General features: G+C 39.0%; 1 protein-coding gene across 7 annotated transcripts in view; it reads right to left on the bottom strand.

Moving 5' to 3' along the window:
• Positions 1-19,240, bottom strand: part of WARS2 (tryptophanyl tRNA synthetase 2, mitochondrial) — a 117,264-nt gene that overhangs the window by 32,804 nt on the left and 65,220 nt on the right. For 3 of the 7 annotated variants that reach the window (XM_050708047.1, XM_050708046.1, XM_050708045.1), the window contains exon 2: positions 17,257-17,327. The exons of 2 other annotated variants lie outside the window; for them this stretch is intronic. The gene's annotated coding sequence lies outside the window, so the exon portion shown is untranslated. Of the gene's footprint in view, positions 1-17,256; positions 17,328-18,750; positions 18,791-19,231; positions 19,239-19,240 lie in introns of those variants that run through there. 2 more of the 7 variants (XM_035569593.2, XM_035569594.2) reach the window with 2 other exon arrangements.

Below are 19,240 nucleotides of genomic sequence, written 5' to 3' on the forward strand. Positions count from 1 at the left end.
CATTTATACGCCTGTTTAACCACACTATTCTATACATGCTATGGCTGCTTACAGCTCCACTCTTCGTTTTCTTCTCCACATAGTTTCACCCCTCCTGTGTTCTTGTAGTATTTTCTTCCTCTACTTGTTTTCTCCCATCCCCTGCTTCCCAGATGACCTCTTGCATGGCGTATCAAGACAGTAAGGAAGCAGAGAGAATGACATATGGTAAGGAGGCTGTTACTGCCTTGACTCCAGTGGCTTTATAGAGAATGTGTCCTAGCTGCACTGCCAGAATAGTTGAGAAACTTTACAATGTTTTAGAAAGGCACTACAGACATACACAAAGTATGTTAAGATGACCGTGTTAAAGCATGATGCAGAAGATTGCACATCTTTCGGCTGCCATCTAGACAAAGACAGCATCACATGAAATATCCTGTTACTGTTTCATTTCCCTGATACTCTGAAGCTCATAGTACTTTAGGACAGAAACAGCTCTGCCCCCTTGGGGTAAACATCTGTTGTACCAGAAAGCTGGAATCTCTGCAGTTCACACAGGTCAGCTCAGGTGCCAATGCCTTGACCCAAACACAGCTGGCACCCTGAGCCTGTGGAGAACAACTCTATCTACAAACCTCAGCCCCAAAGTCACACTGATTCCAGTCTCTTGCAGCCTCGGTCCCTGTTTCATATGCTTTCCATGACATGTTCTTTATCTTTCTTCTTCACTTCCAAGATCACTGCCAACTCTGTAGATTAAGTCACTATGAACGTATCAGACGTATTAACAAAATTGTCCCTGATTTTAATATACTCAAATAGATGGCACAGATGTAATAGAGACATTTTAACAGGTAGTTTGAAAACATTTTTCACCAAGAAAATACAAAATATTGGTGTCTCAACATGCACATTCAAATTCTGTACTAACACCAAATATCTGAAGGGTAATGATGAGCTAATTAAAGATGGGTTTATTGTAATACTACATAAGTTAACATTTGGTGACACAATTTAAGTTGGAAAGAAAACACCCAAATACAATGCAAAATGGACATGGTTTTATATAAACAGAGAAGAAAGTTCTCTGTCTACCCAGAAAAGAGTGTACCTGTGAAAGCGAGCACAGCATCTTTAATGGTGCTTGTGTGTTCAAATGGTAAACAACTACTTATAAAAGGGTTGTTCAGTATATGGGAAATAAATAACAAGTTAAACACAACAAACAAACAGTAGCAGCATTATACTGAGTCAAAGCTCAGCAATTACTTTACTTAAAGTATGGAATTTGCAGAAACAAGTAAATCCAATAATGAAAACTGAGCTAGGCTTGACTAGCAAGTACATTACAAAGAACAAACCCATACTGGCTCCCAGCTGAGGGACCAGTTGACTAGAAGTCTTTCATCTTTAACTCCTTTGATTCTATTTAACAACATAAAGCATGAGATGTTACAGCAAATAGGGTGGTATGAAATATTTCATTGTGTTAGCAGAAGTCTATATTAAAACAAAAAACAACAGAAGAAACACCCTTAAATGAATCTTGAATTTCTAGCACTAAAAATATACAGAGAACATTGCTCCTTTGGAGAGAGTTTATGTTCCCTGTTTGTTCACTCCGTGAGAAGCAGCGGGCAGCATAGCAGCATGGCAGGGGATTTCTGCCTGGTACCATGAAATCATAGGGCTGGAATGCGCTTCAGTGGAGCTGCTAGGTCAGGGTATGGGAGCTGTGTGCTCCGAAGTACCCATGTTGGAAAAGGATGAAAACAAAAGGAGTGAAGACTTCCCAATGGAGCAGAGTGAAAGCCACAAGATATGCAGCTCCAACCCACAGGCACTCACTCATTCAGACATCTGTAGTAAGCACTGTGTGAGCCTGCTGTTCGCATGTTTAACTCTGTATGGTGTGTGCACCTACACCACTAGTGCTGCATGTTAATCTACACTCCTGTTAAGAGCATGGGATCCAACAGACGTTTTAACATCCATTACTTGTTTTCTCTCAATAAGATATCTGCATGGCGATTCCAAACACCACAGTGCATTTCCCAGCTGCACTTCTAAACAAGTTTGGTCTGAAACCTGTTAAGGATCAGGTGTCTTCTTACCTACCTTCTTTTACAGCAGTGAATGAGCAACTGCTGCTTCTCGAACTAGAACAGCAGCTGACAAGTAAATGCTCTTGAACTATCAGGAATAAGCATTACCTTCTTGTCGCAGAGTGTGATGATCCCAATACCCTGCATCTATTCTGAATGCCAAAGGCTGTACAGGAAAAGACGACATCTTCCCAAACCCAGTGCTGCTGTTTTGGACCAATGCTGAGCTTTTCTCAACAGGTCACACGTGCAGTAAGGAGGGCTACAATTGTCAAGGCATCAGTTTGGCAGTCAAAACCACACTCATTCCCTGTACATATGAGACAAGTGTGCTAGAACTGGAGAACACAGCCAAGTTGCTAGAGTTCAGGAGACATATCAATGGTGTCTCCTTAAGTCTATCACACAGTTTTATTTTGAACACTAAGGTGTTTATAGCATGCCCGTCTAGCCAAAATAATTCTTGAAAGAATATTAATAAAATCAACAAAATACTGTTCAGATACATAGGGAAACGTCTGCATGATACACAACTTTCTCATGTTAGTTATGACATGGGCAGACTGCCTCAAACAGCACTGAACCTTATTATCTTTGAAAGAAACATGCAGACTGCAAAAAATATATACTTACAACAATCTACCAAAGCAAGAAATTGTTTGAAGAAGATAAGGGAGAATTCAAAAATACAGCTACCTTCGATTAAGTTCCCCTTAGTTTTTTGTCCTTGGTGGGCCAAACTGTTTTCACATATTAAGCAGTCATGCTACATCAAGAAACAGTCCCTTTCACAAGTTATAGGAACCCTACAGAAGGAGGATTTTAGGGGTTAAGATGTACACCTCAGAAAACAGACACATGATTCTCTCATCTGTTAAAGAGCACACTGAGAAGTTTCCAAGCTCTTCAGCAACCCAGCAGCATATTAGAGCAGTTATGCAGTCCTTTCGATGCTGGTAGCTGTACATATTGCATTTCCAATTGCATTTAAAAGGTTTTTGCAACCTCCAGAGCAGGATGCCATATGCTCCTTAAACTATTTGCAGCTGTAGAAGAAGTTTCACAATAAAGTTTCTCTTTTTCATTCCATGACTTTCAGCTGACTCAAATTTACTTTGTTAATACCCTCTAATTTAGACATCTGTACAATTTGAGTACATATGACTCAGATATAGGCATAATTGATATCCAAACAAAACAACAGCTACAAGACATCTTTAAAAAAAAGCCCATGTAAAACAATTACATACTTAAAAATTAAATTAAAATACACAGTAGTTTCTTTAGAGAAATCTGGAAAAAACGTCTTTCTTTAAAATTAAAGATTACAGACTCTAGAAAGTAAAGAGTTTAAGAGTCTTTTAGAAACAAGCATGGAAATGTACAACTAGCAATAATCTAGAATTGCTTTACCAAACTAAAAATCAAGTGGAAAGCAAAACATGCCCATTGCTAAAAGCATTTCATTCTATCACTGACCATGAACTTATAGTGCTCTTTCCATGAGCTCAGCACCACATCTGCAACTTTTAAAAGGGCAAGTCTTCTCTTGTTTATTAGTATAAGAAGCCACCTCTCTCCCCTTTAAAATTATAGGAAGTTGCTATTTTTTTTAAAAAAGATTTTTAAGATTCTTCACCAGGAAGAATTTATTTTTTTAATTGGTCAGGATAAGACCCAGGCAAGCTCAAGTATGAACTGTCTTCATACTGCAAGACATAGCATATAGCTATTTAGTGAGGGAACCTGTGATTTGGGAAGCCTCAGACTGTACCCACTCAAAAGAAGAAAACAATCCAAGTCTCTGAAAGTACCAAGAATCCACACTGAAAAGATTCAAGCAGATCAAAAAACCTGTGTCACTCTAAGCAATTCTTTGTATCCTGACTATGCCCATCATGTTTAGCTTTATGAATTCTGGGAGAGCTGAATCTAAGTTACATGTATTTATCTATTTATCTGGCATGGTCAACAGAAGTCTGCCTCTCAAACATGCAGCACAATCAGTCATAATGCAGTTAATTTGATTCTCAAAAGAAGTTACACAAATAAAACGACGTAAAAGCATTCACAGGAATTAAGCTCCTCTTCTTTATAACTTCTTTATAACTTTATTTATAACATAAATATTGACTTCATACACTTGAAAAGATGTCAGATGAAGACAAACCTACAAGTATAAAGAAATCTTATGCCAATAATTGAATCTCTTCCCTGTTCTAAAAAGAGAAAAAGCAAGCATCTGTTCAAGGAGATAAGAGAAAACTGCCAATTGGCAATTCTCAGGACTGCTTTCTCCTTTTCATTTGGCATAGGAAATATTTAGATAATTTCATAAGAATTCAGCTGATAGGAGTCTGTTACAGAGCTACGGTTTAACATGACAGACCGTAAGACTATGGCATTAATCCTGGCCTAGAACTACAGAGGCAGTACATCCCAGCTTTTCAATCTACTGGTACCCAGGGAAGGGGGAGATGGACGCTTGTATTTTCAAGACCCCCCCCGCCTCCAGCCAGATATACAGATATAAAAATCAACTCCTGGAGACTCTGTTAATTGTATCACCTGAGTAACAGAGCATAAAGGTGAGGTTTCTGAATAATTCCTTTGGTCTGTTCATAAATCTAACCCAGCAAGCTAACTGATGGGAGACAGACTCCTGCATCTACATAATGTATCTAATTAATATTTTCATTTTTAGATTAATTAAAAGAAAAACAACTTGCTCACAAGCTCACCTTTGGGCTGAAACACTAGCAATAGTTTTCAGAGCTAAAAACCTCATCGTTACAGAAGATTGCAGCAGTATTACAATAGCTGTAACACAACAACAGCTGCAACAGAAATCACCCTGCAACCCACAGTGATGGTTGCTATTCACATGCTATAACATTTAGCCCCTCTGCTTTATTTTGATAGCCATGTAGTCAAGGCAGAACAGGTGAAGAGGCGAGCGAAGACTGCAGCATCCAAGCTAATTCTAAACACAGGTGGCGGGCAAGACGGAGAGTACAGGAAGTCGACAGGAGAATCGCTGCTGACACATACGACAGGCAAGATTGATGGCTTCCCTCTCTAGTTTTCCCCACTGTGTAGGCACGCAGGGGGTGGGGGAAAGGGACGGAGAAGCTGCTGTGCTGGCGACATAACACACCGCACAGCCGCCTCAGCGCTAGCACTGATTAATGAGACTGGAACGACTCAGGAAACAGCAAAGGATCATTCACAGACATTGCTCTTCTTGTTATAATTTTATCCGTGGCAGTTCATTTAGTCCTAGCTGTCCCAAACTGAAGCAAGTTCAAAGTTGCCAAAAAAAAAGCAAATGTGAAGGTTGGGGGAAGAAGTATTAAGTAAACACAGACACGAGTAAAACACACAAATTAGAAATTTTCAAATTTCAAACGTGAAGATCCTCCCAACAGGGATCAAAAAGAGAGGGGGGAAAAAAAAAAAAAAAAAGAAAAACTTGCCTCAACCTCAGAGACAAAAGAAATTCTTTGGCTGACAAAAGTTCCCAACTACTGCATTTTTTGCATCTGTCTATGATTTTTTATTTCCCTCATTAATACTTTGCAACTTCAAAGCTCTCGTTTCTAAAACGATAAAACGATACGCTGGCTTAGCAGAAAACTGTCTTCAACTAGCTATTAAGCAGCAAAATGCATGGGAACCAGAAGTCAGATTTTACTAGCCAAAGCATATATTTTAATGCCTAATTGGGACAATTTAAGTGTTAATGCCACTAGAAATAGAAAAAAAATGTAAGAGGGAACCTTAGAAGCAGTCTATGTACTACAGGCTTTTCTTCATTTATTGCCTCTTAAGCAATTACTTCTCCACAAAGTTGCTGTAGAAGCCTTTAAAACATGTTTATCTCAATCTCTTAACTCAATACATCAAATTCATCTGGTACAAATGCTATTTCATCATGCTTAATTCTTAAATTTAGGGATTAAAGAGCTAACATTAAATTAGAAAGAAAACATATTTATACCAGAGCAAGATTTCAGATTAATAGCTTCTCAGAAGGGCTTAACTCACTGCTCAGAAACCGAACTAAATTAAGATTTAAAGAGCACTGCCTGGTACCCCTTTCTTGAATGTCAAATACATTTATATTTAAACTTAAGATTTTAATATTTATATTTAAAATGAGAAACACATTTAAAGGAGAAACATTTACAGCATATACTAACCCCACTCTATAAATTTAATCCTGCCCTCTAGGGCTAGCAAAAGACTGCAGTGTAACTGCGTTTGGGTTAGGCTGCCCTCTCATGCTGCCTCCTTGAAGATGACTAAGCAAATGGATCCTTTCATGTGGTGTGTTGTGTCCCACAAACGTATTCTCCCATTTGCCTTTATGAGCTCCACGTGCCATTCGATGTGCTAGTGACAGCTGTACTGACAGGCGCAAGGATTATCTGTGGCAGGTTGCTGCAGTTCACACCACCACACCGCAGAGCCACCTCTGAGACCAAGGCATCGCAGACCTGTCCCTCTTGCGAAGCATTAAACGAGTGACACAAACTCCAGCTAAGGGACTGTGAAGCAGCTGGCAGCCTACAAAACAGAAGAGCTGGCTCAAATACTCCACAGAGATCTTAGCACAAGAGGCAGTGTTAATCTTTGACAGAGTGTGAATGGTTTGCGCGCAGTGGGTGAAGTAAGCAAGCACAGGTCCTGCACACAGCCAGCTGTTGTGACCAGTCCTAGTCTAAAACACAAAGCCTCCCTTAGCAAGGCCACAGACTGATAGCCTGAGTTTTGCGTGCTGTGCTCCCCACAGCCCTCCATATCAAGTGGCCAGACAGCATGCCGTGGCACCTGTCCAAAGCTGAGGCATAGCCCAGAGGGGCACAGCTCCTGAGCAATGCACATGGATGCAGGCGCTGCTGCTGCACCGCCTGGTTCCAAAGCCACACGCTGAACTGCAGCCGATGGTCTCAAACAGTACAAGACAGGCAGCACCCTACCAGCCTTAACTCCTCATGAGCTATTCTCAGACCATTTGCCCTCCCTTTTTTAAAGTGATAAAGCTTCTTCAAGCAAACTACCTATTCACGCACATTAACTGCAGGCTCCATTAGCCCATTTCACAGAAACCCAGTGAAATGCTCACTTAGTGCCTCTCCAGCAGGAGGCTGCAGGGGGAGCTAAGCCTGCTGGACAACCAGCAGGAGCCTTCTGGCCAGCTGGGCAAGGCACCAAGGTCAGGCCAGCCCCATACACGCTACCTCCACATCCCTTAGGTGACACACACACAACGCTCAAAGCTGAAAATATGATAGTTACACAGTACTGTAGGCACTGCTTACAAGGCAAAGGGAAAAGAAGAGGGAGTTACACAGGCTTATTTCATTTCGGAGAACACACCTAAGACACACACCCATAGAAAAGCTTACTGAACTTTGCTGAATAAGCAGCAATCAAATAATAAACACTTCAGGGCACAGATGCTTGGAGACGGGAGACAATTCTCCAATGCATCCACCAGGTCTGCCTTCCTCCTGATCCAGCTGCAGACCCATGGGCCGTACAAAGCACACTGGCACAGCAGCAGTGGGCCAGGAGAGAGCAGAGAGGCTTCTACTCCACTCTGGGACCTCACCCAAGAGTTACTCTGCATTAGTCAGAGTAACTGCAATTTTTGGAAAATACAGGAAGTAATTTTAAGAACCTAGAAGAAATTACAGCTACAAACAGCAGTACTTCTCAAGACCTAGCAGTGCCAGACTTTTCTAATAATCTTCTACAGCACAAGAGATGCTAGTATGGAGAATATTAAAGGTTATATCCTGATTTTTAGGGTCTCAGTTTCCCATAAGCTATGGAAATAACACCTAGACAAAATACTACATACTAGGAGGTTGAACTGGACAGCAAACAAACAAACAAAACAGCATTTATTGATGGCTTACAGTGGGTGTGGAAAGATAAACCGATTGTAGATTTGCAGGGTTTCATCCTGGGTCCAGTATTATTCAGTACTTTAGTATCTTCATTGGTACTCTTTATTTCATCATCAAGATTATTCATTAAATCTGCAGATGACACAAAGCTGGAAGGATGATAAGGGCTCGAAGAGATCTTGACAGAGAGGCAAAATGGTCTGAAAAAATGGGATGCTCTTTACTGGGAAAAAGGACATCAATATATACAGTGAGAAATACTGAACTGCACAAATACAGGAAGGAGAACAGCTGTTTAGGCAACAACTGCAGAAAAGGATCTGAAGTTTGTAACACTTTAGAAAGTGAAGACTTAATGTCATGCTTATGCAAAAACACAGATTAATAAACTATAGCAAAAATTGCACAGGAATGCATTAATAGAATCAAAATTGAAAGGCACAAAACAAATCTCTCACCCTACTCACGATGACAACGGCTTCAAGCTGTAGCAGTGGGCCAAGATCTGGGTCTGCATTTCAAAACAGTGGTAGAAAAAGGCCACAGAAGTATAACCAAGTCTAATGAGAGACCTCAGAAATAAGACTATGGAGGAAAGCCTAAAAGAACTGAGGTTTAGTCCAATGGAAGGAAAATTGAGGAGAGACAAGATTTTAAACATGCCTTAGATACATAGTCCTCTACATACGACTTTTGAAACCACAGTTAATAGGGTAAGAAAAATTGAGCTTAAGTTGCAGTACGAAAGATTCAGAACAGATGTAAAGAAAACTTTTCAACAGTAAGAAAAAGAAAACATTTCAGAAGAGTGCTTACAGAGGTTCTGATTGTCTAACAGTAATGAAATAGTTTTAAGAAAATATTATATGAGATGTGTTGATAAAGGCATAGGGGCAGCTCACTTCTATTTTGGGACAGCGGAAGCACCAGCTCACCTCTAGGTGGGTCTCTCCAGTTCTCTGAGCCTATGATTTTATGTAACTGACTAAGGTCAAAGTGAGATGAACAAAGAAGATAGAAGACAGCTCTACTTAGACTGGCTAGGATCTCACTGTAGCTCAAGATTCAAGTCTTTCTACCAGCATTTAACAAAATTTGAGATTTGAGGCCTTTTCACAGGTAGCAGCTATACACCAACATGCTTTGAAAGACCATTCTGTGTTGCTGAAAGATGTGAAATACTGGTTAACATTAACTGCTTGTAATCTGGTAAATACCCATATTCAGAAACGTACACCGCTTTAATAGAATAAAACTGATAGCAACCATTGAAGAATTAGCACTCATTTTGCTACAAGAGATCAGCATTAAGAAAGTCATAAATTATTTATAAATTATAATTATAGCTTATTTGAACACATTTTAAGTATTGAAAACATTGCAATCTTAAAACAAACAAACAAAAAAGCTAAGGAATGCCCCCATAACTAAATACTTCCCTCCCAGAGAAATTGGAGAAGTTTTATATTTTTGATCACAGTAGTATCCAAATGTCTTAAAACATCTGATGACTGTTGATTCTCCTCTGACCTCTAGCTGAAAGAGAGTTCATTATATTTCTTATATATTTTTTCGAATGAGGAGGCTGCATGCTACCAAGATTGCCCTATGGGATATAAACAAAGACTATCAACTTACATCTAGAGGGATGTTTTTTAAAAAATAACTTTTCTTCGGAATTTTTATATTTCTTCAGAATATTATCCTAGAAACTCAAAGAGTAGTTCATTTCCCCTCCATTATTTTATTTGGCAATTACCTGTAGCTGGGAAAAGTTGTCTTCATTTCGCATGGGGCCAAAATTAACACAGCTGTTTAAAAATTTTCACCTATGTCACTGTCTGAAAAGGGAAATTTTAAAACCACCTGACGACTGTTGGGAGAACTTACAAAGTAGAAGTCTCAGTAAATTCTCTAATGGTGGACTCATGCACAAAGAAAATGCCAAAACTGGTCCACCTTGTCTATGCTTGGGAGAACTATCAAGTTAAATACTTTAGACATAATAATCACTTCTATCAAGGACTTCTACAGCATTAAGAAAAAAAAAACTTTTTCTGAAGTGAGAAAGGTAATACTTGGAACTTCATTTAAACTGTTTCTAATAAGTTGGTCCAAAAAATCACCAAATTGGGCTGTTTCCACAGAAAGGACAAACAAGGAAGAAGGAATGGATGAGAGGGACAAAAACAGGGAGGTTCGTTTATGCTCAGGTCTTGCCCTCAAAGACGGATGTAGCCAAGGCATGTTTCTGAGTCCAGGAGCACAGAAGCTCATCTGGAAGCTTCAGCTTAGATACAAGCACTGACCCCAAAGACAATGGTCAATATGGTCAATAAAAAAATGGTCAAATTGGTCAATAAAAGCTATATTCTCTCCCTAAGGAATTGTATCTAAGGTTGGGTTGAAGATAAGATGAGTGTAGTACCTAGATTTCCTTTGCCTGTGCTTGAAAGAATAGGCAAGCAACTACTGAAATTACAACTGCTGAAATGTTCAGTATGCAGAGCAAATTCTTTGATTAGAAAAGAAGCTCTTGTAGGTCTGATATCTAATGTGCACCAGCACCTCCAGTCACTAGCACAATAAAATGCTGTTTAAAGAAGACTGCACCTTGTTCACTAACATTTAAATATAAAGATTTGTAGCAGTACAATTAAGGCTTATCATGATTGAGGCCTATTGCATGTAAAAGTTTGCAGAACATTATGTGTGAGATTAGAATAGCTGCAGCACACTCAATCCATGTCACATCATATCGTCACAGTCCCAACTGTGATGCACTTTGAGCCCAGAAATGTCAAATGAAAAGTTCCCTAGTTCCTGGGTGACATTGCTTTATTTTAAAGATGGAATCTCCCTCACTAACTTACCTGTATTATCCAATCTAGCCCACAGGAAACCAGAAAAATTGCCGACCCTCAATTTGGATATACAATTTGTACATTGGTGTAAAAGACGCAGACTGTACTACAGTTATACCAGAGATGTATAACATTCCATTCTTCTTTGAATGTATTCTGCTAGAGACTCACAATCCATTTAGCATGGCTGTGAACTGTAAAAATGTCACTCTGAAGTGAGGAACACCACCTTTGGCTGTTCTGACCTTGCTTAATGCTTGATGAACATGGAAAGTGCTGACACTGCTTTAACTCTGCAAAGATGTCAAATGTGAATATATTCTAAAACAACAAAAAACATTAGAAATACATGGAGACCAGAAGTGTACTCATTCTTGGTGGTAGCAATTACATAGGTTAATTTGTTGCCAGCAGAGATGCAAAATGAGATTTGGTTAGGAATTCAGAGGGCTGGACCCTTCATTCCCTTTACAAAAGCAACAAAGAGGCTTTGAAATGTTTGAAACCGTTTTGTTCTTCTGTGCAAAAGGAAAGCACCCTATGGATGCCTATTAAGTAAAGTCTTTCCACATCTTGGCAAGTATGTGATTTCAAGAAAAATATTTGCAAATGGATAACCCAATTCAAGTAGAAGTCAAAGACCACCTTTGAAAGAATCTTTGATGTGGCTATAAAAAGATTATATTTAGGAAGGATAGAATAATGTGGTTCTGTCATCAAAAGTTTGTAGCTGCCCATAATTCTTTGCTGATGTTAATGTAAAAAGCAACGCTGGTAAGCAGAAAAGGGAATGCCCACGAGACCTTCTAGGATTAAGGAAGAATCCCTGAAAAGAACTGTTTCTGCTGTTGGATAAGCTCAAAATAGGCTATTTAGCAATCTCACTGCCAAAGGACAGTGATATTAGAGTATCTGTGAACATGAAAGCAAATGACAGAAATAGTTGCTATGTGAATCTTTGGTCATTTGGACCAAATCATCACTCCTGAGATCATTTGGAAGCCTGAAATCTTATTAACACGGAAATGTTGAAATATCTTTTCCAAGGCAGAGCTACACGGCAGATGTCAAAATCAGAACTGCACACCTCGCAAAAGGAAAAAGATGATGGTGAGCTTAGAAGCTGTGAAGATGCTAGAAACTCAAGTTTTCTGAATGCTGGCCAGTAACTTCCCAAATGAGATCAACAGTTCAACATCCAGATTATCGGGAGAACACTACGAAGACCATGGTATAATGATATTTAATTGTCACTGAGAGTATGTGACCAGAAACAACAGTAAGAAGATTGTACTGATTGGATTCAGAACCACATATTAATACTCCATTTGTCAGAGTGGGAGTACATATACAATCTCATCTCACTTTAGCTTCTGAATACTTCTGGGAATTAGAAGAGTTATATAGGAGCTCTGAGCCTTGAAAATTGAAACATTTCACTACTTACCCTTGGGATCTTTCTGCACAGGAACTGAAATATTGACACACACCTAGGTGGGATTACCCCCCTTTGAAAGCTCAATAAGAAGCACTTACATTACCTTCTAATGTGTACTGTAAGGCTCCAAACCCCTCGCCTATAAACTAGTTAATGTAAACAAAACGGTTCTATTCTGTACAGTTATGAAAGTGCTATCTAAATACAAATGGAGCATTACAGGGTTTTATCTGCCTGGTTATGAAAAAAACATCAATATCCTGGGTAGTGGTTTGTAACATGACCTATGCGCAACACCATGAAAACTGAGGAAACCCCCATCAGTGGTCCCTGCACACAACACTAACTCTTTATTTAGACATTGTGCAGATATCACTGAAACTATTGGATCAACTTCACCTTTGCAATGCTTGTGACAGCTCCAGGCAGTGGAAGCAAGCCCTAGCATAATTCAAAAAAAACTTGAGGTTAAAAGTTAAAAACAGACATTTGATTTCTGGTAGCAACCATATATATGGTTCCCCTTCTTTCTTCCCCTTGTAGTAAGAACTTCAATATACTCTCAAGGTAGACAATACTCTACAGTCCAGTAGATGAAATAGATTTGCTTGATACAACACAAAATGATAAAATTTCCTACATGAATTGTCTGAGCAAGGGACTCCAAGAATGGTATTGTTGCAGTTACTAACAGTTAATGGCTCAAGTAACCAGAAGGAAAACAATTTCAAATCACTACTTACAAACTCAGCAGAGCTCAAAAAATAAATGATCTAAGGTGACATAACTGACTTAAAGTTTAGGGGTTTTCTTCACTTCAGCTTCTGATTCTACTGTAATTTGAGTCAACTCCATAAAATGCTTGTTCATCTAACCCTAGAGTCCCAGGATAAACCACAACTTGTGTCATGGAAAAAAGTAATTGTTGAAGGTCTAGAATAGCACTTGCCGTATTACTAAATGGAAATTCTATCTGCTAAAGAAACAGCATTAAAACAAGACCCCCTCTGCAGTCTAGAGACAGAGGTGATCCACTACAGACTGCACAATTCATGATGTTTGTCCAATATATGCACCAGAGAAATATACACAGAAATTCAACATCCAGGACTGCCAGTGTAGCATCTTTCATTAAACTCACTCTACAAAAACAAGTTAATAAAAACAGAATTCTCTCAAGAGAAAAAACAGGCTCAGCCAAGAGACTCAAAGCAAGGGCCAGAGGGGGGAAAGAATGGTGGGACTCTACCCAAGCCCTGCCAAGATGCCAGAATAAAGGGCTGTTTCCTGCTAAAACAGTCTACATTTGCCAGACTTTATTGTTAGAATTCCATTATGGAAATGAATAGGGCCAGTTCACGCCTCAAAGATGGTTCATTTCTGTCTACAATGGGGGGCTCTCTCTTGTGTAGCTACAACAGTGGCCGAAATTCGCTACAGACGAAGCATTAAGCAAGGCAGATTAGGGAAGTCTCTCTCCAAGTGGAAATTCTAATAACTCTGTGTGGAAATTTGAGTTCTCCCAAACCCAATGAAGACTCGAGAAATACATATTCTCACTGCATACTAATTTCCTTTCACCTTTGAAAATGGTACACAAGATAATGGTTTCATTCTGGCATAGAGAACACCTTCAATACTATCTAAAAGATAACGTAGTTTTCCTAAATGCAAATTACTTAGCGATTAAAAATAAAACAAATGACTGATTAGGAAAGAATTCATTAATTTCCAACCTGGATAAAATATGCTAAAGGTTTAATCCAGGGGCTGGAACACACTGCTAAATCCAATTGATTTCAAGGGCAGTTGGGTAACCGAACCATGAGCACCTGTGCCCATCAGCAATAGTCAAAAAGTTAACATTTAAGAAAATGAGAAATCAAAATAAATAAATAAATTCAGTATCAATTTCTGTGCTTGAATCCACATAGAAGCCACTCCTATTTGCAAGGTACTTCTCACGTCTCTTAGATCTTTTCTAAAGGTCCTGTAGATTACAACATATTGAACAACCTCATACTGGACACCAGGCCACGGCACGGGTTTTTGCTATCAAATAGACATTTGTATTTCCAGCTTTTTTCTCAGTTAAAAGCACTTTGCTGCCTCCAACCTTCATGCACTCTAGAAGAAAGACATGCTACACCAGGGACTGCCACAACCATAAATCCAAGACAGGCACTTAAACTCTCTGCTCATCCATCAATCTCAGTACACGAGTGCCTGGATGGTCGTTCTGAAGTTGACCTGCTGCAGTAACCTGTGTACAACCACAGCTTGTTATGTGCATCTGGGGACTAATTTCATTAATGATTAACAAAGTGATCCCTATGTAACAGCAACAAATTCAAGTTGGGAACATGGTCTCCTTTAAAGAGTTTGCATTTCATTTAAAACAAAGCTGAATGATACTAAACATCGAGCTCTAGCTTCCACTACAGTTTTAACTTCAGTCTTCAATATCTGTAAGGATTAGGGCCTCGTGCTTTCAGTTACTGCCTTTCTCCCTAATTCATACAGTAACTATAGCTAAAAATATTCAAGATTAAATTTGCAATTTGGGAAAAGGCATTTTAGCGGTTCTCTCTAAAACAACCCTTCAATTTTTATCTTTAATGCCTTTTTCACAGCAATCTTCATTAAAAAAATATGAAACATGACCAATCACTAACATAACCAGCACACTAACAATGAAGTGATCAGGTGGCCTGAATACAGAAAGAACAATACTTCATCAAAAAATGAATCATATTTCATCAGCACCAACTAGCTTGAAGATCTTTTAAAGTACTAAGAATGCTGGCATTCACAGAGGCCTAACAAAGTATCAAGAGACCAGAGAAGGACAAATGCCATTCCTGTCTCCAAAAATACAAGAGATGAGAAAAGCAGCAGCCTGGAAGGTAGTCTGCTTAGCATAAATTCTCAGTGAACAAAACCCATTTTTTGTAATTCCCTGGAACATAACTAGAGGGAAAAAAACAATAGCAAACATGGACTTCTTAGGAGCAAAGCATGCCAGACTGAGGAGTCTAACCTTGGCCTCAGGAAGCTGCCACAGCAGAGGAAGAAACAGTAAATGCACCTTGATTTTAGCACCATCTTTGGTCACAAACTGTGACCAAAAAGCAAGCTAAGGAAATGGATTTATCCTGTGGCATTTTTTTGGCTGTTAACTCATGTAAAGGTACAGGTACACTCCTAACTGAGCTGCTAAGTTTACCAACATGTTGGCTAAGATTGCTTGGATTTTTGGATTTGAAGATCTTGTTTTTGCAATGGTCCTGACTAAACATTCACCGGGGATGTTTTCTGTGCAGCACTCTAAAAGAGGCAGAAGCAGCATCCTTGGGATTGCTGGACTCATATCAATCTTTTCTCTGTATGACCTGAACAGTGCCTGACAGACTCACTGTCCTGAGTTTCGTTATAGCCAATCCAAATTTGAGTGCAAGCAAAAAAATAAAAAAGGGCTGAATTCTAATACCAAAGATGAAAGTATTTTGTATTAAAATAAGACATCCCTTGTGGCTAGAAGAAGCAGTTCTGTATCACTGAGAGCTAAAAGAAAATCCACTTTCCAGTGAAGCAGAATGCTGTTACAAGTTGGTATGAGATGGAGGTTGTAGGCTATCAAAGCACACAGCTTAGCAGAGACAATACCACCTCTGCAACAGATCATATGTGAAGGCCAGGGAAGGCGTACGCATAGAAGAGGGAAGATCAGGGTAGGAGAAAAAGAAGCAAAATGTAAAGTTCATATTTTCTTTAAAAGATGCTCTCAGAAAGAAAAACCACAGAGGTATTACAGTATTCTTATAATAACAGTGATAACTGCCTGGCTATTAGAACAGAAAAATGGTGCTAAAGGCTCCTGATATCTTCAGGAAGGCCAATAACATGTAAAAGTAGGCTTTGAGGCAAAAGGATGAAATTCTTTAATGTGAGGGTGGTGAGGCACTGGAACAGGTTGCCCAGAGAAGCTGTGGATACCCCCTCCCTGAAAGTATTCAAGGCCAGGCTGGATGGGACTTTGAGCAACATGGTCTAGTGGGAAGTGTCCCTGCCTATGGCAGGGGAGTTATAATTCGGCAATCTTAAAGGTCCCTTCCAACTCAAACCATTGTATGGATTCCATCTGGGTGCCTGGAAAACCAGCTAGTGGTGCATGAGAACCTATAATCAAAAGCAAGACCTCATATTTCTTCTACTTCACTGAGACAACATAAACAGTAAAGTATGTGTCTGAAACATACTATGTAGCAACAGTGATGTAGATCTGAACAAAGCAGAGTCTGAAGGGGATACATACAATGCTGTCTAGATTTCTCATCATAAGTCCATTTTGAGGTGTAAAGGAGGAAAGAAGTATCCCATCCAAGAGCTTAAGTTCACACCGGTACAAAAATGCTTGGCAGTTAGTCACAGACATTGGTAGTACTGCTGACAGGTAAGATTTTCTTCCCCAATCACCTAACTACATATAGTTCATAAGTTCACCTCATTCACATACTAAGATTTTTTCATCTTGTGGTTAAGAATGTCCTGTTGTGGTTAAGAATGCCCTTTGCTGACAGGACTAAAACTCTGCTAATTCATATTTTATCAAGTCAGACACCGACACCAACTGACTTACCTTACATTGTATTTTCCTACTGATAGTTTAAGCTATAGTTGGACTTCTGAGAATATTATTATTAATTCCCTGACATACCTGCTAGTTGCCATCTTTAAGACTGTCTTATCAAAGAAAAAAACTCAATGAAATGATTTCCCATAACCCTGTATTACAGGCCACTGATGAACAATAAGTCAAGGAGTATGAAAGTAAGGTCTTAAAAGTCAAGATACTCACAATATAATTAATCTCTCCAACAAAATATTATTTTTTTCTTAACCATGTATATTGTGTTTACATATTCCAGTTGTGTAGTAAAAATACTTACAAAACCAGGAACTTTTCCATAGCAGGATAAATCCAGCCTAATGATGAACTGTGCACTCCAGTGAAACACAGCTGAAATCACAGAAATTGCGTCTTCTAATATCTATGACTACATTATCAAATGCTTAAGATATCAAGTATTTTAGGGTGCCAATAAGTACATATGACTGAAGCTTGAAGACAAACACATTTCGAGCTTGAAATTTGAATCTTCTGCATTAGCACACAGCAAATACACGACCCATTCCAAGCTGTCTGCCGTAATAGTTGAACTACACCAAAGTGCAGTCTGGCAATAGGAACAGCATAAATTAGGAAGCCAGGTTTTATTCTTCATATTAGAGTGCAATTCCTTCCAGATAGCCATAAGAGGGCACTTAAAGTGAAAGTGACAAAAGCCCACAACATACTGGACTTGCAAATTTGAAAACAAAAAAAAAACAATTTAAATTACCACTATTGTTTGTGGGAGTGTGGGAGTACAGTAAGTAAGAAGTAGTAAGAAGTTACATAATACTAACTTTGAGCTTCTTGGTTTTTAAATTAAAAACATTTATAGAATAGTAGGAAGGAATTACATTCTCACATACACAGCACATCTAAAGGACATCAAGTAAGAATAAAGACGTGACAAAGCACCTGAAGAATAATCTTGATGGGCGACTTTAAGCTGGCAAAGACGTTCAAGTCAGAGAGAATATTAAGACGTAACAAAGCCAAGTCTACTCAGAGCAGATTTGTCTACTATGCAAAACAGAACAGCAACCTTTTCAAGAGACATGAAGGCGGGGGAAATTACCTGTTAGGATACTGATTGGATCCCAAAGAGCTACAGTGAGTAGCTGAAAAGACAGGCATATACAAACCTTTTTACTAGTTTTGATAAATTTTGCAGTTCTTGTTCTAAAAATGAAAAGTTGTTTGTGGCATATTTGCAAGATCTGCATGTTGCTTGCTTTGGCAAATGTATTACAGGGACATGTATTACAGGGACAACGTAATTGTTCAAAACTTCAAGTGTTATAAACCTAGGAAGACTCAGGTACACATTGATGAAATGAAATCAAAGCACCTAAAGGAATGGAAATACCTAACAAGCTTATTCAGTATGACATGTCAAGACTCTTCAGGTCTTCCATATGGTTAACATTCAGAGTAGTCTTATACACAAAATTAATTCCAAAACAAACAAAAAAACCCTAAAATATAAGTGGACACCTTACCTCTGCCCCACAGTAACATCTAGTAGGAAGTGTACAATTACTAAGTGAAATATCACTTATGAAAGTTTTCTTTGGGATAACAGATTCTTCCTCTTTCCCACCCACTCCCTCTCCTCAACAGAGTGCTCCTTTCAAAACAGAGCAGAATCAAGGTCATTTGCATGCTATTAGCTGTGTTGATAAGAAACTGAAATGTGCCCTCATTTCTTAAATTTAACCTTAAAAATCCTAGTTCTGAAATAATCCAAACATCCCTGCAACTTGTAACTTACCAAAACTTGCCAATATGTAAAGAATTTTTTTTTGCATGTTAGCGTATTTTTTTGGCCTGAAATTTTCAGAACAACTTTGTGGTTGACGGGAATACAGTAGCTGGAAGGTCAGAGACAGCATGGACAGTTAGAAATCGAAAAGTAGTATTTGATCTTTAACTTTTCGCCTTTCTCCTCACAGGCAACTTGAGATGCAGGTTGTCTACGCTGACACCCATTCTAGATGAACTGCTCCACTATAGAAACATTTGAGTATCATTCCAGATTTAGATGATATATAAATGTGAACATGGTTTTCATGAAAAAGCCGACTGCCCAGCTATGGGGGAAAAAAATCACTATGATAGATTCATAGCATTACAGAATGGTTTGGGTTGGAAGGGACCTTAAGGATCATCCAGTCACACCCCCCTGCCATGGGCAGGGACACCTCCCACCAGACCAGGTTGCCCAAAGCCCCATCCAGCCTGGCCTTGAACACCTCCAGGGA

Source organism: Cygnus atratus, chromosome 1 (genome assembly GCF_013377495.2).
Source record: "Cygnus atratus isolate AKBS03 ecotype Queensland, Australia chromosome 1, CAtr_DNAZoo_HiC_assembly, whole genome shotgun sequence".
Lineage (NCBI taxonomy): Eukaryota > Metazoa > Chordata > Aves > Anseriformes > Anatidae > Cygnus > Cygnus atratus.